A 16,874-nucleotide genomic window follows, 5' to 3' on the forward strand; every position below is an offset into this window, starting at 1 on the left:
GCCATATTTATTGTAATAAGTTCTCTTTTGAGACATTCGATGTAATAAGTGCGATTGCTACTCTGTTATAAATCCTTCGAGTACTGTGTGTGTCAGCATTACCGATCCAGGGATGACACTGAAGCACAGAGACTTGACCGTTTGAGGTCGGGTCGCTACACGCAGCCGAACCATTGAACCCTCGTACTCCTCTCCACGTGGGCATCCACTGCCATGTCTTCCGTGGCTCCACGTCGTCCCCTTCCTAGGCCTCACCGTCGTCCACCGCCCTGGTGCTCTTTGCGCAGCGTGGTCAACATGGTCAAGGAACGACTTCCATCGGAAGAGTACTGTCGTGGAGAGGCTGACAGATGGGTCCACGGCAGCCGCAAGGAAGTGCCTCCTTATTACGCGGAAAATAATTATTCCTCCACCTGACAGCAGGGACCCACCGGACGGGCCACCGTATTTGGTGAAAAAACGTTTCCCCCTGACTGCTGGGACCCACCGGACGGGCCACCGTATTTCATGAAAAAAACGCCCCCCCCCCCCCCCCCCGCTGTCAGCTCGGACCCACCGGAAGTGCCTCCTTATTATGCACAAAAAATGAATACTCCCCCTGCTAGTTGGGACCTACCTTGGTGGGAGGCTGACTTGTGGGCCTACTAAGTTGACGGGGACGGATTGCTTTGTCAACTTAGTTATATGAACGATTCTAGCTCCAGTGACCGTACGATGTCTATCCAATGGCCGTAGTGCTTCATCAACCTCTGGTCTTCTTGCTCCAGCCGCCCAAAGCAGCGCCGGTCGGGCCACATGCTCCTGCCTCCCATGGCCGGCTGTGATGCCGCGGAGGCCTCACCGCCCCCTACTACTCGCACCGCTGGCCAGGCCATACCTCTACTCAGCCACACCCCCTGTTATTCTGCGGCGACGGCAGCCTCACACCGCAGCCGAACCAGTGAACCCCGGTACTCCTCTCCGCGTGGGCATCCACTGCCGCGTCTTCCCTGGCTCCGCGTCGTCCCCTTCCTAGGCCTCGCCGTCGTGCTCTGCCTTGGTGCTCTCGGTGCGGCGTGGTCAATGTGGTCAATGACCGACTTCCATTGGAAGAGTACTGTATGTGGAGAGGCTGACAGCTGGGTCAATGGCAGCCGCAAGGAAGTGCCTCCTTATTATGCGGAAAATAATTATTCCTCCACCTGACATCAGGGACCCATCGGACGGGCCACCGTATTTGGCGAAAAAACGTTTCCCCCTGACTGTTGGGACCCACCGGACGGGTCACCGTATTTTTTGAAAAAAAACGTTCCCCCCGCTGTCAGCTCGGACCCACCGGAAGTGCCTCCTTATTATGCACAAAAAAATGAATACTCCCCCTGCTAGTTGGGACCCACCTTGGTGGGAGTCTGACTTGTGGGCCTACTAAGTTGACGGGGACGGAGTACTTTGTCAACTTAGTTAATATGAACGATCCTAGCTCCAGTGACCGTACGATGTCTATCCAACGGCCATAGTGCTTCTTCAACCTCTGGTCTTCTTGCTCTAGCCGCCCAAAGCAGCGCCGGTCGGGCCGCATGCTCCTGCCTCCCGTGGCCGGCTGTGATGCCGCGGAGGCCTCACTGCCCCCTACTACTCCCACCGCTGGCCAGGCCATACCTCTACTCACCCACACCCCCTGTTATTCTGCGGCGACGGCAGCCTCACACCGCAGCCGAACCAGTGAACCCTCGTACTCCTCTCCGCGTGGGCATCCACTGCCGCGTCTTCCCTGGCTCTGCGTCGTCCCCTTCCTCAGCCTCGCCGTCGTGCACCGCCTTGGTGCTCTCGGCGCGGCGTGGTCAATGTGGTCAACGACCGACTTCCATCGGAAGAGTACTGTATGTGGAGAGGCTGACAGCTTGCTCCACGGCAGCCGCAAGGAAGTGCCTCCTTATTACGCGGAAAATAATTATTCCTGCACCTGAAGCGGGGACCCACCGGACGGGCCACCGTATTTCACGAAAAAAAGTTTCCCCCTGACTGCTGGGACCTACCAGCTTCATCTTCGCACGCAAGGAAGTGCCTCTGGGCAAAAAATGATTCGCCCCCTGACTGCTGGGACCCACCAGCTACATCTTCGCATGCAAGGAAGTGCCTGACAGTCGGGACCCACCTGGTCGAAGCATACATAGCGTTGTCATTCTGGTCGCGAACGTGTAGGTACATACTAGTCGATGTAGAGGCGCGCACGTGTCATAGTAGAGGAGCGCACGTAGCATGTACACGTACGTACAGCGGCCAGGGTGCAAGAAAGTAAATACGGCCACGTACGTACATACGGGCGGGGTCTCGAGTGCCTACTCGCGCGTACGTACGGCCAGGGCTCATGTACATGGCTGGGTCAGAACGGAGAAACTGCGTCGTCATTGTGTTCATGGGTAGGCAACGGAATGCGTCGAGTTCATCGGGAGGCAACGGAACGCATGGGAGCCAACCGGCTTGGACGGAACACCCGATGGAAACGAGGCCTGGCGTACCGCAGAACGGAGGAAACGGCCTTGTGTTCGACCGGCCACGTTCGAAACGGGATCATGTTCATCGGGAGGGGTCCGGCGTACCGCAAAACGGAGGAAACGGACCTCCTACGGTCGAAACGGGGGTCCTGTTGATCGGGAGGGGTGTGGCGTACCGCAAAACGGAGGAACCGAACTTGTGTTTTAGCGCTACGGTCGAAACGGGGGTCCTGTTCATCGGAAGGTGTGTGGTGTACCGCAAAACAGGACTCCATGGGATACTGTTCATCTCCACCGTCGACCCCGTCCAGCCTCCACGGGCTACTGTTCATCCACCATCGACCTCCTCCAGCCTCCACCTGCGACTGTTCATCCACGGGATCCTATTCATCCAGCCTCCACCGCGCGCTACTCCACCGGCTACAGTTCAACCAGCCCTCTCCACGGGCTCCTGTTCAACCACCCCTCCATGGGCTACTGTTCATCCAGCCCTCCACCATCTACTGTTAACCAGACCTCCACAGGGTGGTCCTGTTCATCCAGCCCTCCACGGGGTCCTGTTCATCTAGCCCCAACCGGCTCGACCGATCGGGGTCCTGTTCATCCAGAGGCAACACCATGGGGTCCTGTTCCTCCACCCCCACCAGGAACTGTTCATCCAACCCCCCCCCCCCCCCAGCAACCCTCACTGTTCATCCAGAGGCAGCATCGACCGGCTTCAGTTAGCAGCAGTAGCGAAGGAATCGCTCGATCGGGTTCAGTTAACAGCCATCGATCTGTCGCTCGGGTTCAGTAACGCGTAGCCTGCAGTGCAATCACTCGGGTTCAGTTAGAGCCCAACGCCTCGCACCCACACGCGTGCGTGTATGAGAGAAACGCGCATCGCTCGGCCCCGACCACCCACCGTAACCGGGAATACCCCGATATTTTCCTCGCCCTCGCTTCTACCACGGTTTTTCCGTCATGGACGGCCCAAAGAATGTCATGCAGCTGCGTCTCCAGCCCGCCCAGGACGAAAAGCCCATTTTCTGTCATGATTTTTTGTCATAGAAGTAGGACCCCACCACATCTATGATGATACCATGTTGTGTCACAATTATCGTGATAGAAGTGTCATAAGTTTGACAGATTTTTTTTCGTTCGGCCCAAAATGTCACGGATGTGTCATTTTTTGTAGTGTATGTAGGCTGGCAAACGTCTCCTCCAGGTCTTCTATAAGTGTCCTTGCCTCCCGAGATTTCACCACTACGTCGTCGACGTATGCCTCGGTGTTCTTCCGAGCTGCCGGCCCAAGGCGATGTGCATCAGCCACTAGAAGGTTGCTCCGGCATTACGTAGCCCGAACGACATGCAAGTGTAGCAGTACACCCCGCACGGGATCAAGAAAGCTGTCTTCTCAAGATCTTGCACCACTGTCTTGATTTGGTGATAGCCCGAGAAGGCGTCCAGGAAGCACAACAAATCACACTCGACGGTGGAATCGACGATCTGATAGATGCGCGTGAGCAGAAAGGGTTCTTGAGGACAAGCCTTGTTGAGGTTGGTGAAGTCAACGCACATGCGCTCCTTCCCGCCTTTCTTGGGGACGATAACCGGGTTTGCCAGCCATTCTGGATACAGCACCTCCCGAATGACATCAGCCTCTTGCAACTTGCGGGTCTCTTGAATGATGAACAACTGCTTCTCCATGGACTACCGCCGCGCCTTCTGTTTCACCGGGTGCGCGTTAGGGCACACCCTCAAGTGGTGCTCGATTATCCCCCTCGGGATCTGAAGGTACAACTATCCCTGGGTGGTTTTGGTAATTATTAACAACATATAGCTCATTGAGCTAATGCTACTTCAAGATAAATATTTCAGGAAAGCTCAATGATTGGCATGACATGGATTAGGAATGTGGACCCCTCAAAATGCTAAGGACAAAAGATTGGCTCAAGCTCCAAAGCTCAAGACTCTACACTTTACCTTTAGTGATCCAAGATCACATTGAGTCCATAGGAAAAGCCAATACTATTAAAAGGGGATGAGGTGTTGCTTAATGGCTTACTTGCTCAAAGTACTTAGTGATATGCACCAAAACCCTCAACAACTTTCTCATATCCACATATGTCCCAAACCAAAAGTAAAACTCGGCCCCACCGAAACTCTCTATCCGGCGCCACCGAGTTCAGCTGACATAGCCACTGCCACAAAACCCTAGTCACTTCTGTCTTACCGATAGGGATCTCGGTCTCACCGAGATGGGATTGCAAACTCTCTGTTTCCCTTTGTAACGTTTTGGTCCAACCGAGATGAGTGATCGGTCCCACCGAGTTCGCAATGCAAACTCTATGTTTCCCTTTCATAACGTTTCGGTCTCACCGAGATGAGCGAATCAGTCCCACCGAGTTTGCCTAACCAACTCTCTGGTTAGTTTATTACCAAAATAGGTCCCACCGGGTTTGTGTAATCTGTCTCACCGATATTATGTTATGCCCTAACCCTAATGAAATCTGTCCCACCGAGTTGACATGTCGGTCCCACCGAAAAGCCTAATGTTCACATTTTGAACTAAATCGGTCTGACCGATTTTCATTATTTGGTCCCACCTAGTTTGGTGATTTGTGTGTAACGGTTAGATTTTGTGTGGAGGCTATATATACCCCCTCCACCCACTCTTCACTCGTGAGGAGAGCCATCAGAACATGCCTACACTTCCATCATACATTTTCTGGGAGAGAACCACCTACTCATGTGTTGAGGTCTAGATATTCCATTCCAACCATATGAATCTTGATCTCTAGCCTTCTCCAAGTTGCTTTCCACTCAAATCATCTTTCCACCAAATCCAAATTTGTGAGAGAGAGTTGAGTGTTGGGGAGACTATCATTTGAAGCACAAGAGCAAGGAGTCCATCATCAACACACCGTCTATTACCTTTTGGAGAGTGGTGTCTCCTAGATTGGTTAGGTGTCACTTGGGAGCCTCCGTCAAGATTGTGGAGTTGAACCAAGGAGTTTGTACGGGCAAGGAGATCGCCTACTTCGTGAAGATCTACCCTAGTGAGGCAAGTCCTTCGTGGGAGATGGCCATGGTGGGATAGACAAGGTTGATTCTTCGTGGACCCTTTGTGGGTGGAGCCCTCCGTGGACTCGCGCAACCGTTACCTTTCGTGGGTTGAAGTCTCCATCAACGTGAATGTACGATAACACCACCTATCGGAACCACGCCAAAAATCTTCGTGTCTACATTGCGTTTCCCCCCTCCAAACTCCTTCCTTTACCTTCATGTGCAAGTTTTACATTCCGCTGCTACACTCTTAGACTTGCATGTGTAGGTTGGTTGCTTGACTAGTGCTAAGTTGCTAAAATCTGCAAAGACTTAAAATTGGGAAAAGGCTAGATTTTTATTTGGTCAAGTAGTCTAATCACCCCCACTTTAGACATACTTTTGGTCCTACAGGATCCCGACCAGATCCTTGGGCTCCCATGTGAACACATCCTTTCGTGCGTTGGAAGGTGACCAGCGCCTTTTTTTGGTCTGGAGGAAGGCCAACGCCTATGGTGAAGGTGGAGCCCGATGCCCCATCCTCGTTGACCGGCACTTGCTTCGTCTCGGCCTGATCTTGAGAGAAAATTTGCTTCTTCTTTGCTGGTGCAGCCCTCGGGCCTTCTGGGGCTTCCACCCCGCTTGGTCGTCCGTTGTGGCCGTGAAGGCAAGCCTGAGGGCCGAGAGCGCCTCCTTGGTGTCCCCCGGCACGGTGAGGACATCGCTGCTTCCCGGCATCTTCATGAGGTTGTAGCTATGATGGGTTGCCACCATGAAATTGTCCAAGGCTGGGTACCCGGGGATGGTGTTGTACGGGTGGCCAATGCTGGCGATGTCGAAGTCGATGAGCTCGGTGCGGTAGTTGTCGCGGGTGCCGAAGGTGACGGGGAGGCGGATCTGCCCCAGCGGGCAGGTAGAGCCAGCAATGACCCCGCTGAAGGGCTCGGTAGGGCGGAGCCAGCTGTGGGGCACATGAGCACATTGAGGCCGGCGCCGCTGTCGACGAGGGTCCTGGTGACTGCCACGTTGCAGATGGTGGGGGTGCAGAGCATTGGGACAGCGCCACCGCTGGCCACATTTTTGTGGTGGTCCCTTGAGTCGAAGGTGAGGTCGGCCTTAGGCGCCGCCCAGCCCGAAGGAGCTCCCCACTGTGCCTAGGCGGCGTCCATTTGGCGGAAGAACTGCTTCACGTGGCGGTACGAGGTCAGCGCCTGTGAGCCGCCAAGGAGTGCCGCGATGGCGTGAGGTGCTGGCGCCGCGAAGCACGCGATGAAGAGGTCGCACAGCTCGTCCCAGGGGCCCACTGAGGACTCCGGTAAGCCCAGGAGCCAGGCGCGCAGCACGCCCGTAAGGGCCATGGGTAGCCAGTTCGCCGCGACCATGCCGTCGCCGCCTGCTGCCCAAACCGCCTCTTCGTACGCCTGGAGGAACCCCACGGGGTCCGCTGTGCCATCGTACTGAGGCAGCACACTACTAGGAAAAGGGCTATAGATGAAATGGCCACTAATGGCACACCAGACATGTGGTGCGCCACTACTATATAGCAGTGGCGCACCATGTGCTGGTGCGCCACTACTATATAGCAGTGGCGCACCATGTGCTGGTGCGCCATTAGTGTGAAAGACACTAATGGTGCACCAGACACACGGTGCGCCACTGGTAACAAATTTTTATTATTATTATTTTTCCAAACATACTAATGGTGCACCAGGGCACAGTGCGCCATTACTAGTTCTAACTAGTAATGGCGCACCAGCCACATAGTGCGCCACTACTATATTATTTTTTTATTTTGCAAAACTACTAATGGCGCACCAGGGTATAGTGCGCCATTACTAGTTTAAACTAGTAATGGCGCACTGTGCCCTGGTGCGCCATTAGTGTATATTTTTTTATTTTTTTGCAAAACTACTAATGGCGCACCACCAGCAGGTGCGCCATTAGTAACCAGGGTTACTAATGGCGCATTTGTAGGTGGTGCGCCATTAGTAACCTGGGACCAGCTAGATATTTTGGACAGCCACACCTACCCACTCACTTTCCCCACTTCATTCTCTCCACCTCCTCCTCCAAGCTTGTCTCGGCTGCCTCCTCCTCCTCACCTCATTTGCACCATAGATTCATCCAAATTAAGTGGTTAAATTACCTTTTTTGATAGGTAAGTAAGGGGGAAGCTATCTTTATGTTGTTCTCCCTCCAACAACGTGCACATGCACTTTTTATGGCCTAGCTAGATCTATGTATGTTTGTGGTGTTGCATATGTTTGTGGTGTTGCATATATGTTTGTGTTTGCAGGTACCGGTATTTGAAATGCGATAGTTGCCAATATTTTGCCGGAATGTTGATTCATTTCCGTTTCGGCGAGAATTTTGGCACTATGCATTCTTTTTGGTCCTATTTTTAGGGAAAGTCATGCCAAATTTTTTCTTGGTTCTAAAATATCGTTTTGCTCTACCCCGCAGGCGACCATGGTCCGCACGATGACCGAAGGCATCGTGAATAGGTTTTTGAGCTCCGCGAAGGCCGAGATGCTTCAAAAGAACGAGACGGAGATAAGATGTCCGTGTCGAAGATGCAAGCTGAAGAGCCTTATTGCGGACCCGGATTCCGGGCAGGTGCGGGACCACCTGCTCTTGCGTGGTTTCATGGATGGCTATCGGTGGCAAGGTGATGAAGATGACTATGAAGTCGTCCATGGGGGCCGGGCAAGAAATGAGGAAGGGCAGCAAGACAACCACCGCGGCTCGGGCGGGCGAGAAGACGAAGAATCTCCAGGACATGATCACGACGGTGATGCTGTACACAGTCATCATGTAGAAGATGCCGGACATGATGATGAGGAAGATGCCGGAGCAGACGAAGGGCATGATCATGAAGATGAAGATGCCGGCGGAGCAGACGACGATGGACCATCGATGGGCTGGGTGCAGGACCCTCATATTCAAGAGCTGCTTCTCAAGCAGACGGATAACGCAAGAGCTGCCGCCCGAGAGAAAGCCAAGCTGGATCAACTGGAGATAGACGCGGTTACTCCATTGTATGAAGGATGCAGGCCCGAGGATACCCGCCTGAAAGTAACGCTCATGGCTCTGGAGATGAAGGTAAAACACAAAATGACCGACGCATGCTTCGACGAGAACATGTCATTCTGGCACGAACGTCTTCCCAAGGGGAACAAGTGCCCGACCAGTTTCGAGGAGGCGAAGAAAATCGTGTGTCCTCTGGATTTACCGCACGTGAAATACCATGTGTGCATGAACAATTGCATCATTTATCGGGACGAGCACGCGGAGTCTACCATATGTCCGGTGTGCGGCGTCACTCGATACAAGAAGAGGAAGAAAGCTCCTCGAAAAGTGGTGTGGTACTTTCCGATCACTCCTCGTCTGCAGCGGTATTTCGCGGACCCTAAGGTAGCAAAGCTCCTGCGTTGGCACGCGGATAGGGAGGAGAAGAAGCGAGAAGATGACGCAAATGATCCGGAGATAAATAAAAAAGACAAGATGCTGAGTCACCCTAAGGATGGGAGCCAGTGGCAAGCGTTGAACTTCGAACACCCAGAATTTGGGAAGGATCCAAGGAACATCGTGCTGGGCGCGAGCACCGATGGAGTCAATCCGTTTGGCAGCCAGAGAAGCACACATAGCACCTGGCCTGTGTTTGTGTGGATGTACAACCTTCCCCCTGGTTGTGCATGAAGAGGAAGTACATTCACATGAGTATGCTAATTGAAGGGCCGAAACAACCAGGGAACGACATCAATCTGTATCTGGGGCTGCTGAAAGAGGAGCTAGACACGCTGTGGAAAACGCCAGCCAATACGTGGGACGCCGCAGAGAAAGAATATTTCCCTATGAGAGCCGCACTGCTCACGACGGTGCACGACTATCTCGGTTACGGATATCTCGCGGGGCAGGTGGTCCACGGATTTTCTGGATGCGTCAGGTGCATGGATGACACAACGTATCGCCAGCTAGATAGAGATCCCGGGTCTTCGAAAACCGTGTTCATGGGACATCGAAGGTGGCTTCGCGACGATGACCCGTGGAGGAAACGCAAGGATCTGTTCGATGGTGAAACCGAACCCCGAAGACGCCCGCGTACGAGGAGCGGCGAGGAAATAGACGAGCTGTTGAAAAATTGGAAAGATTGCCCACTGCCGGGAAAGAAGCAAAAGGCGCCAGAGCCGGGAAAGAAGCGAAAGGCGCCAGAGCCGCTGCTGAAGGTATGGAAAACGAGGTCTGTTTTCTGGGACTTGCCGTACTGGAAGATCCACCGTGTGCCTCACAGCCTTGATGTCATGCATATCACGAAGAACGTGTGCGAGAGTCTGCTTGGTACCCTGCTCAACATGCCAGAGAGGACCAAAGATGGGCCGAAAGCAAGGGCAGACTTGAAATCAATGGGCATCAGGGAGGAGCTTCACGCTAATGATGATGATGATGAGGCGAAGCAGGACACGGAAAGTCGTCGCAAAGGCAAAAAGGCCAAGAAGACCGGAAATGACTACCCTCCCGCGTGCTTCACTCTAAGTCAGGAGGAGATCGATCAGTTTTTCACCTGCCTCGTAGGAGTAAAACTTCCTTACGGTTACGCGGGGAAGATAAGCAGATACCTAGACCCAGCGAAGCAGAAGTTCAGCGGGATGAAGTCTCACGACTGTCACGTGCTGATGACGCAGATACTTCCAGTTGCAATCCGTGGGATCATGGACGCGCACGTCCGTGAAACGCTATTTGGCCTATGCAACTTTTTCGACGTCATCTCTCGGAAGTCGGTTGGCGTGAGGCAACTCAGAAGGCTACAGGAAGAGATCGTGGTGATACTATGCGAGCTTGAGATGTACTTCCCGCCCGCATTCTTCGACGTTATGGTGCATCTGCTGGTCCATATCATGGAGGATATCATCCAACTCGGGCCGACGTTCCTGCACAGCATGATGCCGTTCGAAAGGATGAATGGTGTCATCAAAGGATACGTTCGCAACATGGCACGTCCAGAGGGAAGCATAGCCAGGGGCTTTCTGACCGAAGAGTGTATCTCCTACTGCACGAATTATCTAGGCATCGAGAACCCCGTTGGTCTGCCCGTCAACAGGCACCTCGGCAGGCTCGCTGGATGGGGTCACCGTGAGGGTCGCCGCGAAATGCATGTCGACTTCGAGGGTCGACTCGCCGACTTTGAAAGAGCAAACCTAGTCGCGCTACAACACATAGACGTGGTCGATCCTTGGGTGGTAGAGCACAAAACCTTTATTGAGAAGACGTACAATGACCGAGGCCAACAGAGGACGGACGGAGATATAATCAAAGAGCACAACTCATGTTTCACGCGTTGGTTCAAGCAGAAGCTTCTGTCGTACCCTTTACATGAGGATTCTTCCGCGGAAGAACAACTCATATTCGCCTTGTCACAGGGCGCCGAGCACAACCTGATGACGTATGAGGCGTACGATATCAACGGCTACACATTCTACACCGAGGACAAGGACATGAAGAGCGATGGTTATCAGAACTCCGGGGTAACGATGGAATCCTACACCGGTAACGACAAGGACAGATACTACGGAAGGATCAAGGAGATCTGGGAGCTGAGCTACGCTGGAGAGAAGGTCCCGATGTTCCGTGTAAGATGGGCCAAGAGTGTCATAAAAGTAGACCGGTATTTCACCACCATGGTTATACCCGAAGCCAAATCCAAGACCGCAGGCACGAACGTCACCGTGAAAAATGAGCCATGGGTACTGGCTTCCCAAGTGGACCAATGCTTCTTCATTACCGACCCGTCAAAGCCCAGTCGTGTTGTCGTGAGGAGAGGCAAAAGGAAGATCATCAGAATGGATGGAGTCGCCAATGAGCAGGACTTCGACAAGTATGGCGACCCGAAGATGGAACATGACGACGACGATGAAGTATCAGCATACACCACAAGAAGAAGCAGGACCACCCTACCTAAAGGACGTCCGTTCAAGAGAAGAACTCCATTTACGAAAAATAAGGGCAAGTTGTGAACAGATGGCTAGCTAAGATCTATTGTATTTAAATTGTAGCCTTCATTTCTCGATTGTATTTCATGGGCACTTTTTGAACTCATGAATATTTTTAAATTTCATGGACACTCGATCTCGATCCCCCTCCATCTCGATCGCTATCCCACCTCGCCAGATCCGGTCCCCCTCGCCGCCGAGCACCCCCCGCACCCTCTCCCCCGCTCCATCGGCCGCCGCCGCCGACCCCCCACACCCTCCCCCGCTCCATCGCCGCTGACGACCCACCGCACCCTCCCCCGCTCCATCGCCGTCGACGACCCACCGCACCCTCCCCCGCTCCACCGCTGCCGACGACCCCCCGCACCCTCCCCCGCACCCTTCCCGGCCCGCTCCACCGTCACAAATGAATGCAACTGAAATTGCAAAAAAACAAATTTGATTATATTTTCAAATAACAAATTTGATGATATTTTCAAATAATAAAATTGATGATATTTTTTCATATTCATAAATATTTTCAAATAAAAAATTTGATGATATTTTAAAAATATTATTACAGTTTTTATAAAAAAAATTATTACTGTTTCATATTCATATTCATTTTCTAAAAAATTATTAGATGCAACAAAAAATAATAATAAGAAAAATTACTTATGGCGCACCTCTGGCTGGTGCGCCATTGCTATATAAAAAAAGGATTACTAATGGTGCACCTCTGGCTGGTGCGCCATTGCTATATAAAAAAAGATTACTAATGGCGCACCGATCGCGGGTGCGCCATTGCTATAAAAAAACATACTAATGGCGCACTACTGCGGGGTGCGCCATTAGTAAGCTTCCCCCCTAGCTAATTCCTCCCTCTCCCTCGCCAGATCCCCTTCGTCCCTCTCCCTCGCTAGATCCACCCGCGCGCTGCCCCGACCCAAGACGCCGCCGCCCCGACCCCCGCCGGACTCCACCCCCGCCGCCCCCGCGCCCCCACCACTGCAGCTCCCCCGCGCCGCCGCCCCCGCGCCCCCCACCACTGCAGCTCCCCCGCGCCGCCGCCCCCGCGCCCCGAGCCGGAGGAGGAGGACCAGGAGGAGGACGAGGAGGAGGAGGAGACGACGACCGCCTCTACCTCAGCTCAGCCAGGCCACGCGCCGCAGGCCGCTCCCCCCAATCCAGGCCGCCGCCCGGACTCAAGTCTGCAGCCTCTCCCCCTCAAGAAGAAGAAGAGGTACGAATACATCTTCCCCTTCTCTTCTTCCCTTTCTAGTTTTCTTCTTCGTCTCCCGCATCTCATGCGTGCGTGTGTGCAGTTTGTGCAGGTAGATTGCGCCCATCTAATCTGGTTGTGTTGGGTGAAGAAACAGGGCCATGGATTAGCTACTGCGGGTTCAATTTCTTTGGATTTGGTTCCCCTCTTGCCAAGGTGACCTCTTCTCTCGCCTCTCTCCCCTTCTGATCAAGTTTTTATCAGAGAGTATGGGACAAGAATCATGTATTTTCATTAGAAGAAAGGAACATTGCAATAAAAAGTGGAGTTATTGAATCAATTGTTTAGTTTATATTGTTGACATATTTACTGCAATACCCATGCTTCATCTGCAGCAGCTGAACGTATGTGAGCAGATAAGTTTTAACTATGCATGATAGAAGCAAAATCTGCACGAACTCGCAGCCGACACAATCTCTCAAATAGAGAAATTTTGTGGATTAACTGGGGATCTCCCTGACAGTACCTACAAAAAGTGCACACCAGCTCCACCATAACTCGGTGGTCTCAATCTGCTCTAACCCTCCAGACCTGTTGCTCAATTAGAAAGACCGATTTAACTTCATTCTTTGCATCCCAAGAAGATAAGTATCTGTTAAGATTTGCACCTAGTTGCAACCCTCATAACCAAACACCTATAGAAACAAAAACAAACAAATTAGCTGTGGAAGTATTGAAATTTGGTACAAACTGCACATAAATCTTTTTCTTTTGAGGTTAAGGGCTTGTTCCATAATTCCATTGTGTGCACGGGGTATTGGGATAGAGCTTTACCTGACCTTTTATGGGCTGATCAGTAGAGGCCTATAAGCAACTGTTCATTCAATTCTTGCCTTGGTGGCTTTAGAGTGTAGTGCATCTTGTATGTTTTTGAGTATTAGCTGTGAGGAATGCCCATCACGCGGGAGGAAGAACCATGCCACCATCTAATCTGTTGTCGTAAAAATTGTAGTGGATATCCTGCTCTAGGTTGTTAGTTTCAAGTACTTGCTTGCCAAAGAAGTTCTATAAAATGGTACAAAATTAGCTTTTATCTGATTTACTAAACATCGCATGTAAAATGATCAAACCATTTCGCTACTGTTAAAGATAGACTCTCTAGGTTGATCAAACCATCCCTGAAAGTCTGTCTGTGTTGTCTGGTTGAATTGTGTGGTGAATGAGACTGCTATTGGTTGGTGGTCACTAGTTGTTATTGTTGTTGTGGTTATGTTTGTAGCAGTAGAGAAGTAATAGAAGAGGAGAGGAGCATATTGATGCATGTGCTGATTGGTCTTTTTTTTATATGATGAGGAGGAGGAGTATCTTATTTGGCATGAATAGTAATTAACTGGTAGTAACTGATAGTGTGATACCCACCATGCAAACATGCTTTAGGCAGGCTTGGTAGATTTGTCAAGGCTTGTGCTGTAGTGGGATGCATATGCCATGACTTGCATGGGCATGGGCATGGGCTGATAAAGCAGCAAAGGCAAGCATAGCAGTAGCAGTAGATGCCAACTTTTGATATGCATGCATGCATTCTTTGCTTGTTTATATTCATTCTTGTAAACTGAACATGCTCATCTATCTATCTATCTATCTACCTGCTTTAGTATGTATGTATGCATTGTATTTTTCTTTCCTTTGGAAAGTAAAGTTAATGTGAAAGGAAGAGAGAAAAAGAAAGGGAGGAAGACAGATGCTGCAGTCAGTCTAAGCCCAGCTTAATTTGAGTGACAATCACCTGCCTGGCTGGCTGGCATGTTGATCCATCAATTGATCACATTGAGAAAGACTTGTAAAGATGATGATCATCTTTTACAGAAAACAATTTCTGTAAACACGTCAGTAACTTTGCTAGTTTGCTGGATTTTGTCTCCGACCATCGTGTCGTGATGACTTTGCAGGTACCCCGAGAGGCCCTTGAGTTTGCTGGAATGTCGATTAACTTCCGTTGCGGCAAATTCGGGTACTCCATATGTCCTATTTTCAGCAAAGGTCATGCTGAAATTTTCCGTGAATTTTAGCATGACTTTGCTAAAACTAGGACATATGGGGTACTTGCGACTAATGCATGGGCCGGGGTATCTTAGTACTTAATTAAGTAGGATCAACTGCCTCTTGTGTTATACATATAGAAGTGTGGTATGTTTACTATCTCTTGGTGTTTGTCCTTAATTAAGTAGGGTATATTATTAGAAGATACCCATATATATCAGTCAACCTAGGGTGCCTCGGCATCGATAAACCCTAAATGATGAAAACTTAACTTAGCATTTAGGGTGCCTCGGCGTCGACAAACCCTAAATGATAAAACCTTGGCTTTTAGGGTGCCTCGGTGTCGATGAGAACCTAAATGATGTACGCTTAGGCTTTTAGGGTGCCTCGGCGTCGACAAACCCTAAATGATAAAAGCTTAGCTTTTAGGATGCCTCGGTGTCGACAAACCCTAAATGATGAGACCATGATCTTGTTCCTTGACAATAACCAACTTTTTGACCAAACTTTTTTCCTATTTAGAGCGAAACATGGCCCACAACGATGAGGCCGGCGGTTCGGGCGGCAAGCAATTCTGGGAGCTGTCCCAGGAGCTGGAGGAAGAACCTCACCGCTATGAGGACGCCGCGGAAGACACCGATCCTGACTACACAACCCCTAGTGGCGTCGGGGATGACACCACTGATGGTGCCGCCGAGGATGCCACCACTGATGATGGCGGCGCACGCACAGATGGCAGCCAACCGAAGAGGCAACGGAAGGACCGGCGCCCGAGCGTGCTCGGCACCGTCAAGGAGGAATTTACTGAAGTGAACTCCGACGGGCATCCAACGGCGCCCAAAGAATTAGTCAAGGGGTACTCGGTTCAGCTCGGGTGCATTCTCCGGAGCACCGTCTCGATCAACACCGAGAACCTAAGGCATAAGGACCGAGGGAATTTGCGCAGCCTCCTCTTCACGAAGCTGCACGAATGATACAAGTTCCCCGCTGACTTTGCAAACACACGCCTCTCAGGGAATAAAGTGAACAGTGCCGCCCTCACGAGGATGAGCACGGCCCTGTCTACTTGGAGAAGCACGGTGAAGGCAATGATTGAAAAAGGTGATAGTTATGAGAAGATCAAGGCGAAATATCCTTTGATCAGCGAAGATGACTACAAGGAGTTCAAGATCAAGTGCGAGAGCAGCGCAACCTTCGAATCAAGTCAGTGGGGGAAAGAAATGCGGCAGTTGAACTTAGGGGTCCACCAACTCGGTCCCGGCGGTTACAGAGTGGCGGAGCCTATATGGGACAAGGAGGACGCGGAGCGTGCCGAGCAAGGCCTACCGCCCGCTTCGAGAAATACCGTGACAAGCAGACCAGGAACTTTGTCAGGGCCCGGTACAAGGAGGACCCGGTAAGAAAGGAGCTGACCACGGATCCGAAGACCAGGGCGCTTGAGCTTGTTCTGGTAAGGAATACACCCCCGCGTAATTAGCTCCATATGGTTGCATTCTAATTAATGAAGCCAAATTTCTAAATGGTTCACATTCCTTCCGCAGGAGGCTGAAAGCAGTAGCGCGGGGTCGTCTCAGAGCTCCCCTTTCGACACCCCTTTAAATAGGGCGTTGAACGTAATGAAAAACAAGGATAAGCTCAGTAAGCCGTCGTCAGCTGGTCGTGTGGCCGGCAAAGGCTTGTCCACAAAATGGTCGTCATACTATACCGCTGGTGGGCGAAAGGAGAAAAAGACCAGCTCGGAAAGCCAGTCGCGCGAGGTTCAAGAACTCAAGGCACAAGTGGCGCGGATTCCGGAGATTGTCCAAGAGCAAGTGCAACAACAACTGGGAACGACGCTCACCGCCATGGTGCCTACCTTGATTCAGGGGCTGACGACGTGGATTGCGGGCGGCCAACAGGGGCCTCCCCCGGTTCCCAGCTTCACGGCCAGCAACTCGCACAACGCGCAGGCGGCGCCATTGGTGTCTCCGGCGGAGGCGGTATTCGTGTCTCCGGCGCCGGCACGGGCATTGGAGCTTAATGCACCCGGGTGTACGCCGGCCGGCACCTCGCCAGCAAGCGGCCCCTCCGTCAGTTGCACGCCCGCCGTTGGCGGTGCCTCGACATTAGCCGAGCTCGACGGCATCACGGTAACTAAGCCTCTCG

Source organism: Triticum aestivum, chromosome 4D (genome assembly GCF_018294505.1).
Source record: "Triticum aestivum cultivar Chinese Spring chromosome 4D, IWGSC CS RefSeq v2.1, whole genome shotgun sequence".
NCBI classification, from domain to species: Eukaryota; Viridiplantae; Streptophyta; class Magnoliopsida; order Poales; family Poaceae; genus Triticum; species Triticum aestivum.